The 20,281-nt window shown below is 41.9% G+C and overlaps 1 protein-coding gene across 4 annotated transcripts in view; it reads left to right on the forward strand.

The window, feature by feature from the left end:
- The window catches only part of UGP2 (UDP-glucose pyrophosphorylase 2), an 87,793-nt gene that overhangs the window by 33,045 nt on the left and 34,467 nt on the right, over positions 1-20,281 (forward strand). The window lies entirely within an intron of this gene.

The following is a 20,281-nucleotide window of genomic DNA, read 5'->3' on the forward strand; positions in this document are numbered from 1 at the left end:
ATGAGATATGTCATGCTTGCATACATTTTTGTTCTTGAATTTACTATCCCATGGAATATATATATATATTTTTTTTAGTTACGTCATCCATTTATTCCAGATATACTTACATTTCATAGCAATATGCTATGCAAAGTAGGCCGGAGGAGAGGGTGATGTCACTTTCAGTTGGGCAGCATTTAGAAGAAAGTCCCTCACTGCTGTTCTGCCATGGGAGTTCCCTGAGGGGAGATACAGGGTGAATTACACCCGCATGAGAATGGTCTCCTCATGCCTCCCTGCTGGCCATTTTACTAGTGGCTGGGATGCAGGAAGGTGACCTCCTCTCCCAGGAGCAGAACTGGATTAAGGTTTTGGGGGGCCTGGGGCACTTGAATCCTGGGGGCCCAAAGAGCATATTGTTATAAATCACAAGAGAGAGAAAATGATTAGTAATTAGGAAACATAGGAGTAATTCCTGCAGACGCCCATCCATTCCTGTCTTTTTCCCTCTTGCCTCTGTTTTTGGGTCTTCCTTTACGATTGTTACTGAGACCTAAAACTGGGGATGCATAGACGCACATTATTCTAGTCATCCGCTAATATCGGGTAACTTTTATGAAGTCACAATTCGCTCAACCCCACCTTTTCATAAGGAAAGTGACAGTACGTTATATAAATCCCATAAATAATACCTGTACATAATTATATGGTTCCCAATGTAACGGTGTGTCACAGTTGTTTGCATTAGTACCTCCACCCAAATTTTACTTTATAATGATTCTCAAGGGAATGGCTTGGGTCGTCCCCCACCAACACATTAAGTAATAAGACACTTTCTTATAGTGTTAGCGCCGGTGCTCTGACTGCCGGCATGCTGACCGTCGGGTTGCCAACTACACCACTATGTCTGTATATAATGTGTGTGTATGTGTGTATATATGTGTGTGTGTATATATATATATATATATATATGTATATCTATATGTATATGTATATATATATATATATATATATGTACACGCACCCTAAACCCCACAAAGTTTACTTGAACCTATGCTCACTAGTCTTGCTACTATGACAATTTAACTAAGCTATATTGCTAGTTGTGACCTCACAAATTAAATTGTTTGGCCCTGCGCACCGACCTATCTCCTGGACATTCCTAGGGTATGGGCAAGTATGTGTTCAGTAAAGCTGGATAGTCTTTATATAGTTCTTGATGTGACCTTGAGCCCTCCTGAACTATAATATGTTTTCCTGAAATCCAAATGGCATAACACATTCCTTGCCTAATCTCGTGCCCACTTTCCCTGAATGTTAATGTGTGAAGTCAAAGTGCATATGTCACTCCTAGTTGAATACCCCCCTCCCATAGTGTATTGTCAGTTTTTCCACTGTCTCTGTCCCATTGTTGCCACTTTCCAGAGACAAAGTATATAATTCTGATCTTGTCTTTGTAGCATTTACTGTCTAGATGAGTCCTGATGTATAAAATGGTTTCTACACCCTGCTTTTATTTGTAAAACATTCACGAAAACAGTTACCACAAGTTCAATACTACACCTTTTTATGTATGTATTTCCTTTAAACAGTATTCAAATATGTGTGTGTAATCACGAGCCTATTAATCCATATTGCCAACGTTTCAGGGCTCAGCATGCCCTTTTGTCAAGGTGCAAGTAACTTTACTAAGTTACTTGCACCTTGACAAAGGGGCGTACTGAGCCCTGAAACGTTGGCAATATGGATTAGTACTCTCTTGTGATTTTTTTAACTTTCATTAGTGTCTGAGTGCCGCTGCTTGTTTGTATTGTTTATTCATGGGTTAATGTTCCAGAGGGCATTGGAGCAAGGAACAATATTTGTGGAGAGTGCCGGTCCAAAAAAAAAAAAAAAATATATATATATATATATTTACACTTGTATGTGTACTGATAACAGATTGCCCTTAGTCTTGTTTTCCAAAGTGTGGTCATTGTGTGTGTATGTGTAGTACAATCTACCACATGCAGTTTTGAAGTTTTGCTTATTTTCCTTTTAGTTGTTGTTTAATTATTATTTAAGCAATGCACAATTGTTCAGCAGCATAGATACAAGGAATACGTGCTCACACAGATCAAACTAATTGGTGTAGATGGCCCAGCAAACCTAGGGAGCTCTTGCTATGTACCGATGAATAGAACTGAAATTTGTCTTAACAAAATGAGAACAACTTTGCAGCTTCTAAAGCAGAAGCTAATGAATCCTCTCTTGTTATACTGTATGCCTGCTTGGACGTGAATGGCAGAGGGCCAGCACTGGCGTAAAACCAGAATATAAGCGTTTAGCAAGAAACACTAAAGTCCTTTTAACATGGCACAAGGAAGCTTTCTACCTTAAACTGAAGTTGTCTCATTCAACCACGTAAATAAGGCTGGATTTATTTAGTGTTGTTTTTATTTTTTAAATGTACTCGTACATGGGAACTATTTCGTGTCCTTAATCACCTATGGAAATTTGGGGATATACTGACAGTAATGTCCTCAAAAATAACTTTAATAAATTGCACCAGTCGCATAGCCTGTGCCTGATATTGCAATATACTGTATGAATGTTTACAGCATTAATCCTGAATGCAGACTGCATATTTATTACCTGTTATTTATATAGTACCTACATATTACATAGCACTTTCCAGAGAGTGTTTAGTAATTCACCACAGTCTCTGCCCCACTGGAGTTTACAATCTATATTCCCTACAATGTGTGTACACACACATACACTAAGGGTGGGTACACACTAGGATGATATCGGGACGATTTGTCATATCGATTTGTGTACCCTCAGTTACGCACTCTCACAGACAACATATGAGATCTTTTGATTGACCATGCTGCACGGTCAATCAAACGAAATTGTGTGTGCGGCTGTGCATTTTAATGAAGGTCGGAACAAGGTGACCGTCATTCATTAATTCGCCTAGTGGGTACCGGCAATCTTTGATGGTCCAGGGCAAGGGGAAATCTCCCCGACCATCTGCACGATTGCCGGTCATTCTAATTCGTACCTGGCCTAAGGTTCATTTTTTTGTGTGAAGCCAATTAAACTACCAGCATGTTTGTGGGAGGAAACCAGACTATGTGTATGTTGTAAAAACAAACAATGTGACAAACAATCCTTGCGCCTGCAATTCTCCAATAAAGTTCACTACTTTCAGTTTAATGAAATGCTTTTGGATGGGGAAATCCTCTCAAAAATATCAATGTTGCGCCACAGAAACGTAGAAGTGAAAATATATACGATAATGTATTAGGATGTGGTATAAACCGATTGACATAGAATAGACCCAGAAAGGAAACCATTAGAGAGACCCTTCAACAATGATTCTGATGTTTCAAGCAGAAATTTTGAATCACCACACAACGAGTCAGAATATAGCAACAAATGCTCACATTGATGCTACCTGTGAACAGTGGGGGTGGAGCACATCAAGGTTTCTTTACCCACAGCCGTATAGAACAGCAAATTATGGGATGCTCACACAAAGGCATACTTTGAGATGAATAAGCTGACACATATAAAGGTTTATTTCCCTTGCTTCTTAAAACATGGATCTTGTTGATATAACTCTCAAAAGTATGAAAGAAACTTGATATAGTGTAGTATTTTTGTAAGAATGTAATAGTACATTAACACATGCAAATATTAAAAGCTGGGGATAAACCCTCCGTACCAGATAGATGGTGAATGGTGATCACACAGATATGCAAACCAACATGGTAGGGAGACCCTAGGGCCTGATTCAGACCCACTCGCAAGCGGCTGTCCGCTCGCAAGTGGGTCGATGGTGTGCACTGCGCATGCGCACGACGGAGGGAGCTCCGTCGTGCGCATGCGTCAGACGCGATGAGTGAAGGACTTTCCTTCGCTCGTTGTGTCTGATCAAAGGGGGCGTGCTGTCGATGTTGATTGACAGCACGCCCCCTTTGGTGGGCGTGCCGGGGGCGTGCCTCCCAGACGGAGGCGTTCCCAAGGGAACGCCTACCGTCTGAAGCCGGCCCCACTGACATCACTAGTGATGTCAGTGGGAGTGATTTGGGCTCTGATAGAGCCAAAATCACTCCAGGGCTTGTGGTCGAAAACCTCGACCACAGGCTTCTGGTCGCACTGGCGATGGTCGCGATGGTCAAGACCATCGCGACCATCATCCTGCACGCTCGTATGAGCTGTGGGTGGTGACCCACAGCTATACGAGCGTCCAGGAGGACGCTCCATTTTTATGGAGGACGGCCCTCATTCAGAGCGAGCGCTCTGCTCAGAGCGTCCGGCTCTGAATGAGGGCCCTAATTTGCTGTTCTATACGGCTGTGGGTAAAGAAACCTTGATGTGCTCCACCACCACTGTTCACAGGTAGCATCAATGTGAGCATTTGTTGCTATATTCTGACTCGTTGTGGGGTGATTCAAATTTCTGCTTGAAACATCAGAATCATTGTTGAAGGGTCTCCCTAATGGTTTCCTTTCTGGGTCTATTCTATGTCAATCGGTTTATACCACATCCTAATACATTATCTTATATATATTCACTTCTATGTTTCTGTGGAGCAACATTGATATTCATGAGAGGATTTCACCATCCAAAAGCATTTCATCTCAACTGAATGTAGTGCTGCAACGCGCCCTCAGTGATTACCACTTAAGTGAGACCACCCTGTTACAAGCCATAGGTGTAGGTGCAACTTTGCATCGATCACTTTTATGTAAACTCCTTTCTAATGAATGCGCAGTGCGAAGACACGCACGATATGCTCCAGCAACAGGCATACGTGCAACCCACAGAGTTGGTGCTTCATTAAATGGGGGATGATTTATCAAAGCTTGGAGAGAGTTAAAGTACCGACCAATCAGCTCCTAACTGTAATTTTATAGACTGTGTTTGAAAAATGACAGGAGCTGATTGGTTGGTATTTTATCTCTCTCCAGGCTTGATACATCTAGCCCTATGTACTTAATAAACTCAGCTATATATTTTTGTGATCGGTATGTATTATCAACGGTCAGAATGTTGACAATCAGATGGGGGGAGCGTTATGTCGAACCCGGTGTGCTAACTTGGTAGTAATGCGATGTACGGCATTGCGACATTGTTGGCTTTAGAACTTTAAACACGATGGTAAAGCACAGTGTTAAAGTTCTAAGCCGCACAGTGTTAAAACGCTTTACACTGCATTACTAACACGTCGGCTGGGGGCAAGTTGTCATAACGTGTACTTTCCAGGCTTTTTACACTTGCATTATATCTCCAGGTATCCGCATTTAAAAATAGGCACTGAACTTGTACAATTACATCCGCATCTACGAGGCCAAAGAAAGATGATCCCATTAACGTCATTTACCTCTTTTCTGCCGAACCGTACTTATCTTATCTTTATTCTTTTTAACATGCATGATCCTCTTTAGATTGCAATGTTTCATTTTACCATTAATGGTCTGAGTGCACAGGGAAAATCAATTGCTTATCGCCCTGTATTCGCGTTTGAAGACGCTGTACTAAGCTGTTTATTAGATAGCAATTATTTAGCAAACGGATGATATTTGTTCTAAGCTGTGTAATTATTCATGTATTTTGTCATGCTTTATGCTGCATGGTAATTACTACTGGATCTTGTCATGCGGAGTCATTGATCTACTGTTCCTCACTGTTGGATCTTTGAACTGAAAAACATAAACATTACATTGAAATGACCTTTTGCAGAGTCTCTAAAACCAAGTCATGTTTGCTTTCTGTGGAAATGAATATTTCAGGTAATAGGTATCTGACTGCAAACACTGTCTTGGGATTACATGGAGTTATGGGAGCCCTATACAACAAGTACAAGGATTATTGCTGGTATTAGTTTAGCTGTATACGTGGTATTGCACTGTGAATTAATGTATAATGTGTCTTCTAAACTAGAATTTGTCCCGAGTAATATTATTGATGCAATGACTCATAAACTATAGTTATTGCTGCAGTTGCAGCAAAAAATAATTGTGCCAGAATTGTATTTTGTCCTAAAAATCAAAGATCATTTTTCATATTAGATTTAAAAAAAAAAAAAAAAAAAATATATATATATATATATATATATATCTCTAAAAACAAAACAATACCCAAGACAGACATTTACTTAAATTTGCTCACATAGCAAAATATACCAACATAAGTAGCATATTGTCACAGTTTAATGGGGAATACTGGCTCCAGAATACCGACCATCGGCATCCCGAAGGTAAGTATCGGTGGTTAGGGGGTGGAGTTAGACACTAGGGGGGAGGTTAGGGTTAGTCACCAGGAACGGTGGGTTAGGGTAGGGAGTGGGGGATGGTTAGTATGCCGACCAACACGTGTCGGTATGTTAACCCTGTCGGGATTCTGACCGCCGGGATCCCAACTGCCGGCAACTCAACCCAACCCAGTTTAATGGTACTGTCCATTTAACGATCAGTTTAAGAAAAAAACACCTCATGCAGAGTTTTTAGGCTTTGTTATGCAGGTAAAGAGAACCAAAAACCAAATGCAGTGATGCACTTAATCAATCCGGGATCTAGAGTGAATCCACAGCAGCTGACATACAGAGGAGACTGCCACAAATCCTCTCACAAAAGGCACAATGAGCATATAAGTATGTCTGCAATTGGGATCACTAAAGCATAAAAAGCAGAATGGAGCAATATGTTTACCAAATACATAAAAAAGAATTGCAGTTCCTAAATATTAATTAAATGAACAATCAGCAGGTGCAAATATACATCAGTACATAAGAAATGGATATATATCATAATCCTGAAGTGAAGTTTTTTAAAAAAGGTCACAATACATAAGATAGAGTCCTGCTTAGCAGAAAAAAGATGCTTGTGAGTTCTAATTGTAAAAGAATGTCACAATTGGCATGAGTACGGTGATATAAATGCTTTCCTGTTTCCAGAGGGAAAGCCAGCAAAAAAGGTGTTCCTAAGCACAATAGACTCACCGCTCCCCGTGACATTTTCCCCGATATATGCGCAGTAGAGGAAATCACCGGTAAAACGTTGCCGGTACATGTGCCGGCACGAGAGGGGGACCTGCACGCTGGCCTTCTCCTCTCCTAAAACGCGTATCCGTAGCATATTTTGTAATGCACTATTTGGACAGAGGATGGGTCTCACTTATTATGATACCAAGCTCTAATCTGGCTGCACGGAGAATCTGAGAGGCCAGTTTGTCCGTAGACCCAGCAAGCGCCCAACAGACGGGCCTAAGGGAAAGGACCACAGTTCTTTAGGCACGAGCATTAGGGTAATATTAGAAACTACAGTTGCTATGTCATCCCAAAAATTTTCAATTTTGGGGCTGGCCCATCAAATGTGCAGGTAGGCTTCTGGTTCCCCCAAAGCCTCTCAAACAATGAGGGGAAGTTGTGTGAAACATCTTCTGGAGTCTAGTTGGTACCAAATACCAGTTATAATACATTTTATAGGTCTTTTCTTTCATATAAGTTGAGAGTAATGCCCTTAACATACTCACTGTAATTGTGAACCACAAGTCGCCATGGGGTGGGTCTGCCCAAGTCCATCTCTGAAGCAGTCTCTTTGGGTTAGGAGACTGCTCGGTATTCACTAACAGATCACAAAGAGAGGAGATCATACCTTTTTTATATTAAGATTCAAGCTGTGTGAAATATCTGGTTGTGTGTGTTTTGAGGAGAGAGAAAATAAAGTGCTTCATTTGTAGATATTCTGAAGATTTTGCCATCTGGAGCTAAAACTACTGTGCGATACTTCCAGTGGAGCACAGTTACCATTATCCAGGGCATCTAGTATCATTTTGATATCTATAAAAGGACCATAGGGAGAAATGGGTGAGGGTTGCCCAAGAGCAAACTCCAAGTTGCCCCAGTGTGGGGTAAGGGGACTGAGGCAGTGTTGAAGTGGAGATTTCACTGTTCCCATACTTGACATGAGGGATTAAGTGTAGGATGTGAAAACAGCAGTGTCCCTCTGCTTGGGACAGTCGCCACTACGGCTGTAGAGGTAACTTTGCAAGAGGCAGCCTCTAGATTTTCTTACTGGGGATGAACTCTCTTACAAGCCTGGCAACTGTCTAGATTAAATGGTAGTAAAGCCTCTTCCACCTTTTGGAGGTTGTGTGTCCTAAATTTTTGTAAATATTGCTATTGTAGTTGTGTATATACAGACGCTACTTATTTCGTGTAACTGAGACAGCGTAATGCTTCATTTGTCTGTAGTGACACAGTTACGCTCACTATGATGAGATAAAGTTCCATAGATCACCGTCCAGAGATGCCATTTAAATTTTCAGGATTTCATGACATGGGCAATATAATAGGAAATAGGTTCCCAAACGCAGTCCTCAAGGCTCCCCAACAGTGCAGGTTTTAGAGATATCCATGGTTAAGCATAGGTGGTTATTGACTTTTCTATTAATTAAATCACCTGTGCTCAACCATGGATATTTCTAAAACCTGCACTGTTGGGGAGCCTTGAGGACCGTGATTGGGAACCTCTGCAATAGGAATATCTTGTGTTTTTGAATTAATGTCTTTTATGTAGTTTAATGAACATTGTGTAGAGCAGATCAGACAGAACCAGGACAAAAAATAATTTGCACGTGATTTTGCTCATGATAACAAATATTACATTGCCCTGTGTTGTGGAAATCAACCACTTGAGACAGTTAGAATGTTGACTGATCAGTGATTCCATTCTCTTTAGCAGAGGACCGCTATGCTGATCTCTGCATGTGCAGTAGGAATGGCCATTGATGCTTTCAAAACATTGACGGTGGCTGATCAATGTTGACTAGTTTTGCCATCGATGGCAGAGAATTCTCCACAATCGATGGATGAGTGGGAGTTGATTTTATTTCTCCCCTTGACAGGCTTAGCCCTGCCCACCAAGTGCCTACAAAGCCCTGCAACATTTTTGATTGGCCTGCGGATCGGCTTGCCCCCAGTAGCGGTAGCCATTGAGGGGGTGAAAACCATCAATGGTTAACTATAGAAAACCATCAATGGTTAACTATAGATGGTTTATGCACCATCTATAGTAATCGCTGATGGGCCTAACTATGGTAGCCATTGATGGACACCCCACAAAAGACCATCACTAGTGTGCAAAGATCAGCTGCAGCAACCCCCCTGCCCCACGCTCCTCTGCGCTCTGCTAAGATGAGGGGGTGGTACTAAGACATGGTGGGGGGGGGGGTGATGGGGGCAGCATGTTTTGGACCTGGGGGGGATGGGGGGTTATGCAGGGAAGGGACTAAATTGGGCACCCATTGTCCCTCGGGTTGAGGGTGGGGGTAGGGCTTCCACAGGGACCTATCATAACTAGGAGGGTGGAGGTTGTTATTGCAGGAGATCTTTTGACACTGGGGGGGCTATTTTTGATGTGGGGTGGGACATTAAATTACAATGGTGATTGGGGCCTATGGACAGTGGCGCTGGGGGGGATGCAAAACAGCCCCTGTGTATATATGTTTCAAATAAAATATTTAAATATATTTTAAAAAGTACTTTTTGAAACTTAATTCAATTTAAGAAAAAAACTACCTTTTCTGTGCGGTTTTGACAAAAAAAATTGTCAGTTAAGTGGTTATAACAAAGTCCTGTTCAGTTGAACACTTATCGTACAATTAACCCTCACACTAAATAATTACTTTAAATTGCAACCTGCTTCTCTTACTTTAGTCAAGGTGTAACATGGGAAATTTGCATAGATTTTTGGTTTAGTGTCATGTGACAGAGAATACTTTGCAGGGTCTGCTGTCATAGGGTTTCCTCCACATTACGCAAATGTATGCTTCCACATTGAGAGGAACACTGCATTCAACGGGCTTGTGCCCTGGCACTTTATCTGTCACTGAACTGCAAGTCCCATAATGCCCCTGTCCAGCATGCCTAAATAATCATACTCTTACCTCATACATAAGCATTAACCAGCGCAATATTTTGAATTTTACAATGTATTCATGTCATCAGACATGGAGGGACTCCTCCCTCTCCTTTAAACCACATATCCAGAACCTCTCACAGTCCTGTCATTTCCAACTTAAAAATATTTCCAGGATCAGACCCTTTCTCACCCAGGATGCTACTAAGACCTTAATACACTCACTGGTCATCTCAAGATTGGATTACTGTAACCTTCTCCTATCTGGCCTCCCCAAATCCCATCTCTCTCCTCTCCAGTCTATCCGTAATGCTGCTGCACGGCTTATCTTCCTCTCCAAATGTTCTACATCTGCCTTCCTCTCCTACAAGCCCTCCACTGGCTCCCCTTCCCCTTCAGAACCCAATTCAAGGTTCTCACACTCGCTTACAAAGCCCTCACACACTCCTCTCCCATTTACATCTCTGACCTGATCTCCCTTCACTTTCCTGTCCGCCCTCTTCGTTCAACAAATGCCCACCGCCTCTCATGCCAACTGATTACTTCCTCCCACTCCCGCCTCCAAGACTTTGCCCGTACTGCTCCCCACCTCTGGAACTCTATCCCTCTCCCCATCAGACTCTCCACCTCTCTACAATCCTTCAAACGGGCTCTCAAGACCCACTACTTCATCAATGCTTTCCAGCTCTCATCCTAACTTGCTACTACATGCTCCCTCCTCCCTGTCTTCCCCATCTGTCTGCCCCTCCCCTTCAGAATGTAAGCTCTTGCGAGCAGGGCCCTCTACCCTCTTTTGCTTCTCCTTACTTTATGTTCATCTGCTTCTTACTCACCACTAGGACACCTAACACTTGGTGCCTATGCTTTGTTGCTTATGTGGGTGTTTATGGCCACCTATGTATCAATGTATATTATCCATGTCCTTGTCCTTCATTGTATTGTATTTTACTGTAAGTCACTTTTTGGTTATGTACCTTGTAAGGTGCTGCGGAACACTTGTGGCGCCATATAAATAAATGATAATAATAATAATAATCAGGACAGGTACAGTTCCTGAAAGACCACTATAACTTCCTTTTAGGCTATACACTGTAGATATGATGAGTATTGGTATGGTACTGTGTAATTCTACAGCATTTCTAAATGTAGAGTGGAGACCGATTTATTCATATCTGGATTAAGAACGAGATGCACAGTTTTCTTCCTGTTGAGCCATATATACTGCAAGACATTGTGAACATGACAGTTACTGTAGTGTTAGTATTTCTGTTCCCTGCCCTATTTTAAATTCCTCAAAATGTTCTATTTAGTATGTGTCCCACATAAACTATATTGCACTGATCATATAGCATGCAAGTTTATTAATATATCTCTGGCCCATGTACTTCACCAGTATAGGGAGTAGCTTTGGGCTTTTCAAGGTCATAAGTAAAGCCAAGCCTGCCTGGATTTACTTCTGTAATGTATAGTACGTAATAGCTATAATATCAGGGAGAAGAAATAACTTTTAATAACATGTTTCATATCAAATAATTATTTCTATAGTGAGAGAAGCCTTATGTACTGTGAGTTAAAAATATGATCACAGCTGATCCCCAAAAGTTTTAATACACCCCCCCCCCCAGTGTGTGTGTGTTTGCATGCCAATGAAAGGGATTTGGATTGTGAGTTCCACTGAGTTCAGTATTAATAATAATTTAATATTATTCCACTGTTCAGCATTGACATGCAATGCCTAAAGCTGGCATTGCATGTCATTATATAATTACCTATACAATTGTTGGGCCGTTATTTCCATTCCTGAGCTGTTCATGTTTTGCCAGAAGAAAACAGACACAAAGTGAAGTGTGTACTATCCGTAAGTTCTCCACAAGCTCCTCCAGCAGCAGCACTGCCTTTGTGGACGTGCATAATTAAATCTGGCATGTTATCAGCACATGAAATACATGGAAAGAATTGTCATTTTTTCCGTTGTTCACGTGTTTATGGCATTGAGATTGTGACACCGTGTTTTCTTCTCCATAAAATGTCACTTGTTGTCGAGCATGGTATGTGCACATGCATTGCAGCAGGCTCCTGATATATAAATGCATACACTGTATACCTTTATTCTGTTTAGATCTGGCAGTGTGTGTACGGGGGTACAATCTTTTCTTACAAAATTTTGGTCAGATGGAGGTCGAAGAACGCAAGTTACAGTAGATTGTACAGGCGTGTGTGTGTTTTGGCACTGTGGTGGGGACTTCCTCGATGGTGCAATTGTAGAGGTGGGTGTGTGTTTTGGCACTGTGGTGGGGACTTCCTCGATGGTGCATTTGTAGAGGTGGGTGTGTGTTTTGGCACTGTGGTGGGGACTTCCTCGATGGTGCATTTGTAGAGGTGGGTGTGTGTTTTGGCACTGTGGTGGGGACTTCCTCGATGGTGCATTTGTAGAGGTGGGTGTGTGTTTTGGCACTGTGGTGGGGACTTCCTCGATGGTGCATTTGTAGAGGTGGGTGTGTGTTTTGGCACTGTGGTGGGGACTTCCTCGATGGTGCAATTGTAGAGGTGGGTGTGTGTTTTGGCACTGTGGTGGGGACTTCCTCGATGGTGCAATTGTAGAGGTAGGTGTGTGTTTTGGCACTGTGGTGGGGACTTCCTCGATGGTGCATTTGTAGAGGTGTGTGTGTGTTTCGGCACTGTGGTGGGGACTTCCTCGATGGTGCATTTGTAGAGGTGGGTGTGTGTTTCGGCACTGTGGTGGGGACTTCCTTGATGGTGCGATTGTACAGGTGTATGCACAGCTTTAAAAAGCATGTTAATATGTAGCAATTATTTTTTTGTCTGTTTCCTTTCCCTGGAATTGCCATTTATTAAAATGTAAAAACACCTTTAGGAAGCCTGAAGTTTATGCATCTGCTGAACACAATGTTTCAGTTACTAACGATGTCTAACCGGCAATAATATGGTAAGGGGCACACTTACACCTGGCGTTTTCTCTGCTGGCCGCTGTGGTCTGTATTTGATAAATCCTAATGTAAACGTAAAATTCTATATTTTATGAATCTGCTGTTGAACGGATGAAAATATTTTTATTTTCCTTAATAACTCTGGAATTTGCTAGGGAGTATATTAATCAGGTTGTTTTTATGTCCTGCAGTGGAATCCAGGCAGTGTGAGCTGCTCCCATAGTTGAACTTTCCTCATCGTACATGATGTGTCACCCAGCTAATTTCCTTTATAACACACAGCACACGGACACACCTATTGCCTCATGTCTCATGACACTTGGCAGCGTCTGTCATACACGTACATTCCGTTACATGCATTCACACCCCTGTTACTAACACCTAGACGTAGAAAGGCTTAAACTGGGCATACACTGTGAGATCATTTCTCTCAGGCCGACAGACAATTTATTTGTCAGCCAAACACCCAGCAGATATGTCACAGTGTATGGCCACACAATATGTGCGCTCCTCCCCTGGGGAGGAAACCTTTCCCCGTACCTTCACTGTGGAGGAACAGGGGAAATGTCAGGTGGCCGGTTGCATCAGTGCATTCGCTGCCAGATGTGGCCGACCAATGGTCCGATCTGACGGACATGCCGGACGACTTCAGCTTGTCCCACAGACAGATAATTACTGAACTGTTGCTGCAATATTCTTTCCAATTATCGGCCTGAACAGATGATTATCGGCTGATTGAGCCGATAATTGGACAGTTTTAAGCCCAGCATTACTCTTTTAATTGGTTACATTTGTAGAGTATTAGGCTAAGCTACCATGTACTACATACACAAATAATTAAATGAGAGATGAATCAAAGTAGCCAGATCTAGTGGCACTTTTATACACAGAATAAAAAACAAAATAAGAAGTCCCCCTTCAAAGCACTGAATGTAAATTACCACTTTGTATTTATCCTCCATGGTCTTGCATTAATGGTCTCTATGTTGTTTTCTCATTGTGGAACCACCGAGTGGAGGTGTTGCAGCTGCTCAGATTCTGTTTAGTTATCTGCCTCCTGTTCTCTTCAGGGGGTCTATTCAGCAATAGTGACGATGTTGCCCAGAATATTATCGGGCAACATCGTCACAATTTCTTAACAATTATAAATATTTATGGAAGCTATGCAGCAATATTTTATGCAGGGACAGCGGTTGCGGTAACACGCTGTCCCTGCGATGTTACAGAAGGCATTGATTTCGGTTTCACTTACAGGGATTAATTCTTCCCACCTTGATTTTAGAAATATGATTTAATAAAGTTTTGGATTTTAAAAAGTATAATCTTTACACCTTAAACATTGTAATACATATACATAGGTTCAAGTGTAACTCCAAAAAGAGTGTGACTCTATTTTCTGCTTCTTGCAAATAAAGAAAAAAAACTTTTTGTGTAGTTAATATACCCAAAACCGGGGGAGCAGCACCAGCACCAATTAGAATTAAACTCTTTGGGTTATATTTACTAAAGTGAGTATTTTTAGAAATGGAGATGATGCCCATAGCAACCAATCAGATTCTAGCTATTATTTTCTAGAAGGTCCTAGTTAAATGTTAATAGATCTAGCCTCCGTGCGCCACACAACTTGGTAGCGCCGAGCTGACACTGTAACGTAGCGTTTCACGTGCAGATACACTTGCACTTGCTCACAGAACATAGGCAAGCTGCATATAATTTCAATCAGCACAAGCAATTTCTGCAGTTCTATTGACATCGCTGTGTGAATAAGACGCATTTGAAGGTAAAAGTCTCATAACATTTGCTCGTCGCTATCGAGTCACGCCACGGCATGGTGCAACTAGAAGGGCTGTTAACGCGCAAGCAGGCTAGATGTATGAGGACACATCTGTACATACTAAAAATTGCTGGTTCAGGATAGTACCAAAAAGCTAATTATTAACTACGTAAATAACTGTTGTAAAAGTTGTAATAATGGGAGTCCCGCACAAGACGTTACATAATGAAAGATGTGCAAACTCATCTGAACATACATGAAAGGTGTGCAACAGGGTTTCTATGCATTTCCATAGTTCTACACAAAATCAGTGCTGTTCTTTATATGGTACACAATGGGACTTGTTTGTATCATTTTAATTCTTATATTTCCAGAAATAGCAAACTGAGTTGTACAAGCCCATGTGATACCATGTAAGGATAGGGAGTGTCACGAACCTCCGGCCGATCTCTCCAGATACGCCAACCTGAGAATCGCCGCCCGTGACTTTTACAAGTTAACTCAGCACGCATGGTTAAATACCTGAAAGCTGCCACCACCGAAAGTAACGTTAATGCCTCAGCATAAGGTGAGCTTTTGCTCTCGCCTGTATACACACTTCAATAAATAGGTAACGTGGGCCAAGTTTAGGCCTTGGGTCATAAAAACACAGTTCCAGAACTAGAATTAATGTTTTAATTCAAGAATACCTTCAAAGCTTAGTTACAAAAAGTTACAAGATTAAAATAATAAATAACAGGTTGCACACAAGTTACTTACAATTTCAGAAATAAAATAAAAGGGAAGAAACAAACCACACCGTTGTCTTAAGTGATTTGGGGGACAGGGGCAGTCCCTAGTGACGAACTACGATTCAATCTGTACCACACGATGGCCCCTTAGAATTGAACGCTGACCCAGAAGTCAGTTACAGTTTTATGCCTGTTTCTCCAGGCAGCTCTGGGTCACTCCCCTCCCTTGGGGTAGTTTAACCCTTCCATTGCTTAGGTGACTGATACACAGGGTTTCTTGGTCACTTGAGCAGGGGTTAGTTCATTCAATCAATCATTGCTCACTCCATCCTGTTTGGAGCTCAGGGATTAGGCCCGTGTCCACAGAACTGGACACTTCTTACAGATGGCTAGGGGAAAGATTTGACACCTGGCTGGTCGGTCTGTCTCTCCTTGGCCTGTAAGCCTGACCCCCTGTGGGGTTATAACCAAACTCCACTCTTTGATCCCTGCTTCTAGTGAGGAAACCACAGACATTAACAACTTGTACCCTGAGCCTAGGGCAATAAGTAAACACTAGATAGTCCATTAACTCTCAATTATACAATTTGAAAAGCATTTCTCCTACAGAGATTAGATAGATTGTACATACAATGTAAACGGTGTCATTGGACTTTTATGGCTGGGCAGGAACACAACTATAACCTCTCTTTCAACCTTTGTTAAAAGAGCTTGTCGTTTTCTACAACAAGTTACATGTTTATACCATTTGCATCCGGCGCAGTTATGCCCATGCGGAAGCAAAATCCGTCTTTTTGCGACAGGGAGCACCTGCCTCAGCTGCGGGACTTGTGCCAGCCAGCACCTATCTCTCCTGGCAGCATGGATGGAGACTTTCTCTACTGATCTTTTGCCAAAAAGAAATAAAAGCAACACAGAGTAGCCAAGTAAACTAAATCTAGATGATTGTATACTATGACTAAACAGACAATTTAATAAAAAACAACAACATGAATGTAATACATATTAAATAACACCATAATGACATATACACAGGAGCGTGTGGTGGTAACAGAGTAATATTAAGAAACTGTTCACTAATAGAATTAAGAGAATCAATCTCCAAGTTTCAGCCAAGCTTCTGTAATGTTAGTAGTAGCCCGAAAGCAGGGAACATACAGTATATGGCAAATAATGGCGACTGTTAGTGGTATATCGTAAGCAGCACAGATACTTTAAGATTAGCCTCAGGCCCTCCACAGAAATTAGTAATGTTATATCAAAGAGATAATTGTATTCCACTGTGGTTGAGAAGCCAAAACAATCACTGGCTTGTTGCTCGCTTGCGTGCACTGCAAAGTAAACAGTCACTAATTAAAGCTGCCACATGAAAGTCTGGAGGAGAGAGGTAGTTCACAGTAATTATCATTACCAGTCTGGTGGCCACCGGAATCGGGATGAAAGATGTGATCTCCTCGGATCAGAGAATGTACTTGAGCACTGCTAGACTTATAGCTTGAAGCCGGTACGTCCCGGTCTGGTCACGTGATGTCAGGGGTAAACACAGAAGTACCACCAACGCATTTCGATCTGTCTGTTGGTCTGACAAACCCAAGGAATTATTGTGTCAAGCTGTGTCCGGTAAGTTCCTGCACTGCCTATCGAACTTTTCCATTCCAGCTACTCTATAGACTGGAGAGCCCCTTACCTGGCCACATGACTGTCAGCAAGCCAAAATCCTCGGTTACCGCTACCTGTGTGCCTTAAATAAAAAAAAATCACTGAATAAAATCACTCAGGGCCTCATTTGTCAATGAGTAATATTCCTGTTATCACTCGTTACTAACCTTTAATGGTGCTCCAGCCAATCAGCTCCTAACTGTCATGTATTTGAAATATAACAGTTTTTTGAAATATAACAGTTAGGAGCTGATTGGCTGGAGCGCCATTTAAGATTAGTAACAAGTGAAAACAAGTCACTATCACTCATTCTGGAAGGAAGGAACAGTGTATTGTTCAGGGCCATGTACATATCTGTCCGAGTTTGCGGCAAATGGATTTTCTGCTTGTAAAACTATTGACTTGCTGCTCGAGTTTCCAGTACCTTGTCAGGATTATAGAGAGCAAGATTTTCTTCTTGTTTAATACGGATAGTTATGCACTAAGCTTTGGTTATGGGAGCAACTGTATAGTCAGATGATGTAAAGCTCTTTATTATCACAACCTTATTATCACAACCTTATGTTACTGAACTACTGTACATAATCTATTTATTTTTGTTCAACAAATTTATATTCTGCCTGATCCAGTTTGCCCCGGGGCAATCCTAGCCCTTTCCATGTGTACCACCACAGGCCAAGCAGGGAGGATTTGATCTATTTTAAGAGTACCGAGGGCCAGGGGAGGTTTGCAACAAATTGATAAAACATATTACAGGACAGGGAAAAACATAGAGGTTGTAGAATGGCAGGCTACATAGATGCATATAAATCAGAAGTTCATTCATGGAGGACAGACAAACATAGTAGCCCAGTATTACTGGGAGAGATGCGTTTCCTAACTATGATATCTCCCTGACTACTAATCATATGTATTAGTTTGTCACTGTCAATTTGCTGAATTTTCACTTACATTATGTTCTAAGATATTTTCCTGCATGTCACTTTGCAGCTTCCTCTAGGGTAATAAGCTGAGCTGCAGGATCTAGGGTCCTATTTATGATTTAGTGAGGTTTTTTTTATTGCAACCCGATAAATAAAAAAAAATATTTGTTAGTTCTGATTTCTCAGAGCTAATTATTAAACTCTGCTTGCCGGGACAGCACATCTGAAAAGTGGTTGTCCTGGCAAAGCACTTTACCCATTGTGAAGCCAAGACTTCACTTCCTAGATGCACGTCAGGAAGCTACTGCGCAGCTAGAGCCATCTTGATGGTGGTGTTCGCTATCAAGGCCAACCTGGCTCTGAGAGTGGTACATTGGCTAGACTGCGATCTGCAGTGTTAGAATGCTGTACATTTATATATAAGCATAGTAGTGTCCACTTTATCATATCATCCAAAGTGTAGGAAATGATGATGATCATTTCTCATAAACATGTATTCTTATAATTCCTATAATTACGCCCTTCATCCCGAATGACTATGTGCGACCAATCTCCTGGCCCTATTTTATTTAATTGGAAACATATGCATGGTACTTGCTTTCCCAACTAGAAATTCCTCTGCTTTGGAAATATATCAAGGAAAACATCCCAAGGCTTGTTTTTAACCTTTTGTTGAGTTATTTCTTCATTATAATCAACTTGCAGGTGCTAGAACTAAACACAACATCCAGTTCTGCAGTTGTATTTTAATGCGTAGTACTTTTATGTGGTTCATGGTGGTTGTTATGCTTTTAAATTGTTCTTATTTATTGTGTGTTTGCAGGGAGGGTTTTCCTTGCCTGCGTATGCCATTTCTTTTTCAAAGAAAATTCTATTCCATTTATTATTGCTGAAGCAGTCAATTATCTATTAACTTGTTGTTGTAGAATTTCCTTTTTGTGTAGAATAAAGCCCTTTTTGAGAGATCTGTGATTTAGAAGGCACTGTACCAGGAGACTGTGCTGCCTGAGGCAGAAATGAATTGATTTGTGGTAACTTGGAAAGCGTATAGCCCCCCTCTCCCTTATCAAATGTGTTCTGTAATTATCAGCAGTTGTCACAAACCGAGGAACAAGTACAGACAAAGCAAAACATTTCTGTGCTGCCCCTTGATTAATACCGCCAAATGCCTTTGCTTCAATGCTCCCTAAAATACATTCTCCGCTTCTTAAAATAGCATTGTACGTTTTTCTCAGTATGAGATCTTTTTTTATTTGATCTTTCTTCAGTTAAGCAAGGGACCGATAATAACAATAACAGTCAATGACCCAGTGTCCTGGGAGGGCAGACAGACGGGATCAGAGCCACTGACTGAATGCTGGTGCACTGGTGACAAGAATAGTGCAGGGTGTGAACCTGGCCGTCAGAGCTTACAGTTTAGAGGGGGTGGGTGTACTGTGAAGACAACAAGAAGAAGGACCAAAGGGTATGAGTTACGACTGAGAGGAGGGTTGGTAGGTTTTGATGAACAGGTGAGTTTTCAGGGCGTGTTTGAAGCCTTGGTACAGGTGTGGGATGAGGTAATAAGCAGGGCTGGTGAGACTGCTACAAGGCTCGGGTACTGTAGGGAGCGTGGCCATGCTTCTCCAGAGAAAAGAAAGGAAAATACTGTGCGTAGCTCTGGGATACTGTGCCCCCCCCTTTCCTCTCAGCGCCCCTGGTAATAATCACCGGAGAAGAGATGGCAGTGAGAATAAGAGCAGAGTGGGCAAGAGGAAGTGTGGACTGAGATGAGTTCGGTGATGTAGGAGGGGTGCTCTGATGATAATGGTGAGGAGCATAAACTGGATTCAGTAGGGGAAGAGGAAACCGTGAAGGGGTTAAAAAAGAGTGAGAGAGTCGCAGCGATGATAGTGGATGATGAGATGAGCAGCGGCATTGAGGATAAATTTAAGTAGGGAGAGGCAGGATAGATGAAGACCAGAGAGTAATAACTTGCAATAGTCTAGGAGATAACAAGGGCATAAATAAGAGATTTGGTTGACTCCAGGGTGAGGGAGGGTCTGTTCCTGGAGGTAATGTGGAGGTAAAAGCAGCAAAATTGGGAGATAGCATATAGGTAGGGGGGCAGGGGCATATTAAGAGCGAATGGTCCCCATGTACAGGCTCCATCCGGGCTCCCTCCTCTCTAGCCAGCGGCGCAAGTAAATAGACTCTGGGTCTCATGTCTCCAGCAAAATGGCCTGGTGGCCATTTTCCCAGTGATTCTTCTTCTGCGCACGTGCAAATCGCAGAGAAAATGTCCACTTTATAATTTTCCCGGTCATTTGTGCAGCGCTGCCGTCACGGGACTCCGGAGAGGTGAGTATTGAAG

Source organism: Taudactylus pleione, unplaced genomic scaffold (assembly GCF_031769625.1).
Source record: "Taudactylus pleione unplaced genomic scaffold, aTauple2 ptg000201l, whole genome shotgun sequence".
Classification (NCBI taxonomy): domain Eukaryota; kingdom Metazoa; phylum Chordata; class Amphibia; order Anura; family Myobatrachidae; genus Taudactylus; species Taudactylus pleione.